Here is an 8866-nt window from a genome sequence, read left to right as displayed (position 1 = left end):
AGAAGGAGCCTATTTTGAAAGTTTTTAAAGAATTGTAACGAATGGCTCAATAAATTTTTTTAAATCGACTCAGTCCTATTACTTTCCGGACAAACCCTGTAAAGAAAAAAATCATAAATATAACCTACAGCTGTGCAGGACCGTCTGCAAATTTTGGTGACCCATTCTATGTAAAATGTTGCTATGTACAAATTATTATTAAATATTTTATGCAATTCAACAAGATTTAAAATAAATTTAAAAATATTTTAAGATATTTCAAATGATTTGAGAGAAATCAATATATATTTTAAGAAATTTAATCGATTTTAAATCATTTCTACAAATTTCCGAAGAGTTCAAGAGATTTTACAGACTTAACAAATTCAAGAACATTATGTATATTTTAAAATTACTTTAAAATCTTAAAACTCATTTAAATTCTACTGAAATTCCTTAAAAGTTCTTCAAAATTACTTAAAATCTCTTAAATTCGTTAAAAATATCTTGAATTCTTTTAAATATTTTGAAATCTTTTGAAATTCAATTATAAACTTGAAAAATGTTTAAATCAAATAACTCCCTTTAAATCCCTTGGAAATATTTTTAAATTACAAAAAGCTCCTTTAACTTTTTTGCATTTTTTTAAAATCATTTAGAATGCTTTGTAATATTTTTAATTCCTTTACAGATTTTTTAAACCATATAAAATTCATTGAAATGCTACAAAATCCCTTAAAATCACTTTAATCCTTTGAACTCATAAAAAGTGTTTTAAAGTCTTTGAAATCAGGCGTAAAATGCCATGATACCGAGGCATAAAATTGTTGTACCTACAGTACTGAGACAGTACAATTTTCTTTCTAATTTAGTTAGAAATTCTCAAGCAAACTCGGATTGCCATTAACCTCAAATTATTTATTTCAGTGCAGAGTAAGAACATTTTAAAAATAACAAAAAGAAAATTTCACGCCAATCAACGCCCGATATGGAAAAAAGTCAAAAGAAGAAAAACGTTGATTTTTTAAAGCCCTGCAAGATTATCGTAACAAGTTTCTGAATATTTTCCAAAACTCGAAAATTCAAGTTTTGATTGCATAAATAATCGTCGAAAATACAAAATTCAATTATGCGGTCAAACTGTGGATTAAAATTGTGGTCCCCAAGAAGATTTAAAAGCTTGTTATCAATCACTGTTTTATCTGACTCGAACTTTTTGATTCATTCGTAAAAAACAGCATTAAAAACAACACAATACAATATTGGGCTCGGAAACTCGATCGATTTAACCTTATGACTTTTTTCAATAAAAAGAAACGTTGTTATTGGAAATCCGTACAAGGTTATCGTAACAACTTTTTGAATTTTTTCAAAACATCCACAATACAATATTAGTCGCACAAAAGATAATGAAAAATCGAAAATTCTACTGTGTGGTAAAGCTGCCCAAGATACAAAAAAGAAAATGATTCAGATAGAATTGTGCACCACAAGAAGATGTACAAGACAAAAGTTTTTCATAAAAAAAGCTGCACATATGTCATTGATTATATTTTAATAGAATGCGCAGTTTTTGTTTGAATTCTAAAAAACTTTCTAAATAAAAAAGAACAATTTTTGGAGAAATGACACAAGCTATGAAAAACATGAATGGACAAAAGTTGCCCTTACAAAAAGAGTGAAAACTCATACAAATTTGTTATGAATAATTTTCGGATAGGAAGCCTAGTTTTCGGTATCTTCGTAAAAACTAACATTTTTAATATAAATTAGAATTTTTTTTAAAACGCCACAAGAGCTGAAATAAAAATTTTACAAGTGTAGATAAGGGCATGTGATATTTCGTCGTGTGGTCAATCGGGTGCAGTTCCCCGGCTTTTTCCCCACAAAAATGAGCATTTTTAAAAACTGAATTCGGAAATGCTATAATATATCATAACAGACGTCCCCGGGCTCTTTTTTGAGGGATAATAACAAACAAATTTTACTGTGCTAAATAAAAATTATTTTGAGTTTAGGGTCGTTTTTCAGCTCTTGCATTCCAATAATTTGAAATTATTTATGAAATAAACTTTTTTGGTTGCCTACAATCAAGTTTAGTTCCAGGACATTAGTAACTATGTTTATTTGTAAGTCCAAAGTTTTCGGCCAAAAATATTGTGTGGTTTGGAAGTAACGCTCGGGAGAATTCTAACACACATAACCTCGAAATATACACACACGTTTTTAGCAAAATCAAATTTTTTTAGAATTTATCTACAAAAAAGTGTGTAGGGACGTCCGTTAGCATGTTCGCTATCATTTCCCAAATTTTTAAGACACAATATTTATTAGTCTAGAAAAAAAGCCGGAGCTACCTAAAACTGGTAAAATCGACAATGTTCTAATTATCACATAACCATAAAGCGCTCAGAAAATGAGAATAATATGGACAACGTTTTTTCAAGTATGAATTGTCGTGCATTGAAAAGATTATGTGGAAGTTATGTAAAGATTAAAGGCCTACCTGCAATAAAAGTAGGTAGAGTGATTACAGAATTTGGTGTTTCTTTTTAGTTTAAATATTACCCAAAACCTCGATTCGAACTTGGAAACTCGCGAAGTGATATTTACCGAACACAAAGGTGTGAAAATCTGCAATTCAAGGATGCTGTTACATGTGTATAAAACGTACATTTTAATAATTTTGCCCGTTTATGTATGTATAAAGTATTTACTACTCACATCTTTACCTTCATTATTTGTTTGAATTAAATATGAACATCTTCATCTTATCTCAATGTTGATTCGTTTAAATTCAAGTGCACAAAATTAAAATGATAATTTTTATGGAGCGCAGTCTTTTACTAACTGCTTTAGTAAGATTTTCTCACAAGATTAACTAGAAAACAGATAATTAACTTAGTAAGGCTTATTATTTGAAGTTAATAAGACTTCTTAATTATTACTTTTTAATTGAATACTTATTATTAAGATTGAGGAAGTAGATGTCAAGTTTTCGGCAACGGGTACACTTTTGTATATAGTTCAATGTTTCCATTATTACTGCAAATATTAACCGATTTTCTGAATCTTTTTTTCAATTTCTTCAAATTGTGTCACTAAAATAATTCTGCCAATTAAAATTGAATCAGGCCATATCTTCCTGATTTTATTTTTAGTGACTGGTCTGCATCTCATAATAATGACAGGGGCATTATTAACGAGTAATTCAATGAGCTCCATGGAGTATGCCTCGTGAGTTTTACGAGGTCGATGGAGAGTGCTGCGAGAATCGACACAGGCTACACTGAGTGTCACTGCAATTTTTCTCTATTGCTCTTTCCAATTTGATTATTAAACTAAATGTTAATTTTTATCCAAAAACCGGCTTCGTCCAAGCCGAAAAAGTAATATTTAGATTACGTCGGTAAGAAATCCGGCAAAAATATTTAAAATTGCGGATAGAATCTTACATTCCTTCTTATAACTCTAATAAATCCCCTTGAGCGTTCGAAACCGCATAGAAGTATTGTCCACTCGGGAAAATCTATCGATAAAAAAAATGTGACCAAAACGCAAAACAAAATATACTTTCGTATTCATCTTGACGCGGCCGACAAATTTTTCTTATGAAACATTTTAATTTTACACTTATTACTCAATATGAATAAGAAAAACTTAGACAATTTTCCAGTCAAAAATTCCTATCAAAAATCCGATCAAAGTCTAGTGAACAACTTTCTCGCGATAAGTTATTTTAAATAACATTTCTTCGATGACCGACCCACTGGTCGAAGTAGCCGAAACGTGGTTTTCGTTAGGAATCAATTTGTTATTAAACAAAATTATTAGTTTTTTAAACAAACTGCGTTTCTTATAGTCATAGTTTATATATTGAGAATACACCATACAAATTACAAGCATTTTTATCAACAAACGGCCCATTGATCGCGAGTTGTGTTTTATAAAACATTGATTTATGATCGGAAAATTGTCTACGTTGTTATTGCTTATCTTGAGTGATAATTGTCGAATGAAAAAGTTTCATCCAAAATTTGTCGGCCGCGTCAAGCTAAATACGAACGTACATTATGTTTTACATATTGATACCTTTTTTATGAATAGATTGTCCCGAGTAGACAATTTTTCTACACGTTTGCATCCGTCAGCTCGATTTTCAAAGTAGTGTATACAATATATTTAAAGCCCGGTGCTGCAACCAAGACGCGCGCCTCCCGCTGTTGAAATTTTATAAGTAGGGAAAGCATTCAGCAAGCACAAATGAGTCGGTGCATTTTCAGTTGTTTTCAAACAAACATCGTACAAGATAAGGTGTAAAATTTAAGTCAGCGAATTTCTGTTTCTGTGAGAAAAGAAGCTGTCAGATTAGTTGCAGGGTCAAGGAAAATATATTTCAAGGAGAATCAGTCTTGTTTAAAATGAAAAATACGTTATTGCCGCTAACTTTAAAGTTTTTGTTCAACTTGTCTCCAACTTGGATTGTTATTGTTATCACAAAAGTCTTTAAAAAGTGTGTTGTTAGATTCGCGCGTCAGTGAATCGCTTGGAGGTTATGATGCCCGGGAGTAGAGCCATACGCAATTTCGTTAGAAAAGGCGTTTTTAATGATATTCTAGTAACAAATCGCCTACTGGAATTGGAGCTTGTAATCGGTCGTCAACATTTTGTGCTCATCACACAATATATCTTACGTAGTGTATACAGCTACGGCATTGTTTGCCGTATTTTAATTTTATAGTCCAGTATTTGGCCACAAAACAGTTATTGGTCACATCTCGAAACTTTTTTCAGCTCTCCCTTCGAAAAAAAATGGCCGCCGCGAGGGCACATTCTCATTGCGCGTTACACGTGCAGCGCTTCGCGACATGTTTGAGCACACCTAGGAAGCTCGGGTACACTCTCGCGCCTCGCGCTCGTTTTCGTACGTTTAATGCGTACACTTTAACTAAATTCTTTCGAATATCATAAATATTATAACTCAAATCGATAACTGTGGTTTAAACTTCTGAAAAATTATAGCCATAAATGATAACTGATTTTTTCCATTAGTCATTAAAGAAGGTTCTCAAAGCACCTACAGCTTTGACGATTACACTCTCATTACGAAATTCGCGTTTCTCGCTCGACAATTTGTGTCTAATTGAAAAAGTTCATCTAGATAATTTTTAAATATTATTCAAATCTACTAAAAACAATTTTTTAAACTTGCAGATGTCTTCAAAATAAAAATTGCATCTTTTTGAAAATGATCTAAAATGTTTAAGATGTTGAAAAGCATATAACTTTTTAATTTTCATTGAATTCAAAAATTACATTAGAATAATTTTGAAGTTTTTTTGTCGTATACCATAAAATTGGACAAAAATTTCTAAAAACTCATAAACATTTTTTTTTCAAATTTTGAAAAAGCTTTAACTTTTTGAATATATGTGTAATTAAACAATTTTACTGAGAAAGTTTCTAAAAATATTTTATATCTAGTAAAGAATTTAAATAAAATTTCCTAATCTATCAGAAAAATATTTTTTTCTATTTTTCTAAACATTTTCCAAATTTTCACAAGTATATAACTTTTCTGATTTTCATCGCAATTGAACATTTTATTTGGTTAATTTGCAAGTATTATACCTATCTATAAGAAACTTTGAAAAAACTTTCTAAACTTTGCAAAAAAATATCACGTTTTGAAAATGCTTTAAATTTGTTAATTTTTGTTCAAAATATCTGATTAACGAAGTTAATCTTTATATTGGAAACCTTAAGAAGTGTATCAAAGGCTGACTCGATTAAACAAATTCTTCAAAAGTTAGCATGGCTAAACATTGAGGTAACCAAAAATACAGACAGACATACAGGCAGATACCTACAACATTTTATGATATTGGACTTTGTGAGTGCCGAAACGTAAAGATCCGTTAAAAATTAGAGATCGAAAATTTAAAGATTATATTACACTCTCATGAATGAGAATGTAAAAATACTTGTCAGTGATTGGTCACAGACGAGTTAAAGAACGAGTTAAAGACGAGTTAAAATGTTACCTACATTAGATATAAATAAAAACAGTGTTTAAAGATATGCGCAAATAAAGATGAGGTAAAACGGGCAGCGGTCTGGGATTTGTTGAAAACGAAAACCTTTTCCAACCTTCCTGATGTAAAATTTTACGAAATTCCATAATTTTTGTGAAATTCTTTATGGTTGAAAAAAATAGTATAAAAATTTTAGAATTGTTTTATATCTATTAAAATCCTTTGATAATCACTTTAAATTATCTCATGAAGATTCTTTAAAAAAAATCCCTTAAACTCTCTTGAATAATATTAAATCCCTGAACTAACTCCCGCAAGAAATTTATCAGGGCAGACTTGCGTCCAGTTAAGGCATTGTCGGAACAGTCTAATCTAGACGGTCTTTTCCGGCCTTAACCGGGTGCTGGCTAGTCGGTCAGGAACAAAAAATAAGTATCAAACCCAAATATTTTTTGCATATAACTAAAAAGCCAGGTTGTTTGAAAATACCAAAAATGAAAAATGAACAAATAAAAGAACTCTAGAAGAAAATGAATTTTTCCCTCGTCATCTAGTCAGTCTTTGTAATAATTTTTATCATCAACCATATAAAATAGATTTCCACAAGACCGCTTGACTAGTGCTAGATAAGCGCGTCCGGGCTAACGTTTCAGCATACAAGAACGTTTCATTTCTACTCAGCGCCATAATAGATCATCTTGACAGCGCCGCATTAACGGTCTGGACGGTCTATCCTGGCCCCAAATAGTCCCCAAAATAATTTTCTACACGGACAGTTGTTTAATCACCCAGGCCGCCGTAAATTTTTTTATTCTTTTCAATTTCCTTAATACCTTTAAAAATTTCATAAACTATTAAAATTCTAGGAATTCCCTTGCAATCTATTAAAATTTACAAATAAATATCAATCTGTGCATTTTTTAAACATAAATATATTTTAATGAAAGAAGCTAGGCTTTTTCAGATAAGACAAAAGCACCATAAACTCGAAAAAAGTCGGATAAAATTGTTTGATGAATTTATTAACAAAAAAGGATTTTATTTTATTTTAAATACCTTCTTTAAGCTTGGAAGAACTCTAACATTTTAAATGCTTTTATTTTATATTTAATAATTCAATATTTAAATTTCACATTTTTTCAGGTATGAGAGTTTTAAATTTCAAATGAAAAAATGTTTGGTAATCGGAAAATGATCAGAAAGTTGTATTTGTTTTTAAAGGCCACTCTGAAACATTTATATTTAGAATTTGAATGCAAGTAACAAATTAATTGCACACATATCGCGCGAATCATGATTGCTAATATAAAATTGTTTAAAAATTGGTCAGTTTTATTAGTCATAGTTTTTCCGTGTGCATAAAACCGATGTAGTTAGTTTTATTCCGCGGCTACGTGTACCGAAATTTTTGTACAAGTAGCCTGATTTTTTCGATACAAATAAAGGGAGCTGGAAAAGAAACTATTTGTTCCAAAATTTCTGTACTAATAGCTGGATTTTTTCGGTACGCATAGAAAATTTCTTATTTTTATTAATTAAGATATGCTTTTTCTAAGTCAATTTATAAGACATCTACCATAACTATCAAGAATTACACATCTCCACCCTGCAGAGTAGGACATGTTTTTTGCAGTTTTCCGAAAATTCGATTATCGTTTTTATTGACTGAAATATAAAGACAAAATTAATTTTCTCAGGAACTTTATCTCAACTTTCTCGTATTTGAAATATGCGGATCACAAAATTCAGGCAGATAAGTTTGTTTACTAAATCAAAAACGCAATCAAGACGATGAATCTCTGCACGTGGTATGATTACTCATTAACCAACATGATATGTACACTAATAAAGCTCATATGAATATCTCAGTAAAATAAACCTCTTTTAGACTTAAGACTAAATTTGTTATTTTTACTTATATTTTAGATCACGTATTTTATTAACTGCATTATTTAAATAACCAGACCAATACTGACGCTGGCTTGGCGTTGCCTTGCCCGGGTAGAAATTATAACTTGGTTCTTAAGAGGCCCTGTCTGGATTTCCTATTTTCTTTCGAGGCCCTACAGTGGCAATCTATCGAGGGCGCAAGCGAAAGCGTCACGCTCAGCTAGCGAGTTCATCAGTAGGCAACCCAATGAGGGCCTATTAATAGGGTCCTTATAGAATCTAGATAGTCCTCACACACTATTATTCAAAGGCATATGCTATTGTTTTTTATTTTGCTGATTCAGATAAAATATGATTAAAATATTTAAAAATTGATCATGCTTTAAATTCTGAAGTGTGTTGCTATGGTTGCATTAGTATTAAAGTTTAACCATCACATTGCCATAATCTATTACCAGAAATTTTTTATTCAAAGAAGGAAAATATTAATCCAATTGTAAAATACATCTTCTTTGCAAAAGTTTAATCTAAAGATATTACACCTTTCTGTAGCTTCTAACAAACAACACTCCTCCGTTTTCTCATATTTTTATTTTACATTCAATTATTAACTATACTGCACACGTTATTCTGCAACTAAACTTATTGTTAAATTTGACTAGAGAAGACTTATGGCTCATAATTAAAGACAAACGCAGTTTATTCAAATATCCGCAAGCGCCGAGAATCGAACGCACGCACCTCAGGCTTATAAGTTGAGCGCCTAATTCCCCTGGCTACGATGCCACGCTGAGTGCGGTATCATAAATGTTTGAAGGCATTCATCCAATACTTTAGAAATGAGGAAAAAAGGTTTTTGAAACTCGATTTGTTATATATGATTTTTAAACGTGCTTACGTGATTTGAAATTAAATCGATCCGTAAGAAAAACTCTTTTAACATTTTTAAGACACCAAATTTT

This window comes from Belonocnema kinseyi, chromosome 2 (genome assembly GCF_010883055.1).
Source record: "Belonocnema kinseyi isolate 2016_QV_RU_SX_M_011 chromosome 2, B_treatae_v1, whole genome shotgun sequence".
Classification (NCBI taxonomy): Eukaryota; Metazoa; Arthropoda; class Insecta; order Hymenoptera; family Cynipidae; genus Belonocnema; species Belonocnema kinseyi.
This window is presented reverse-complemented; position numbering follows the sequence as displayed.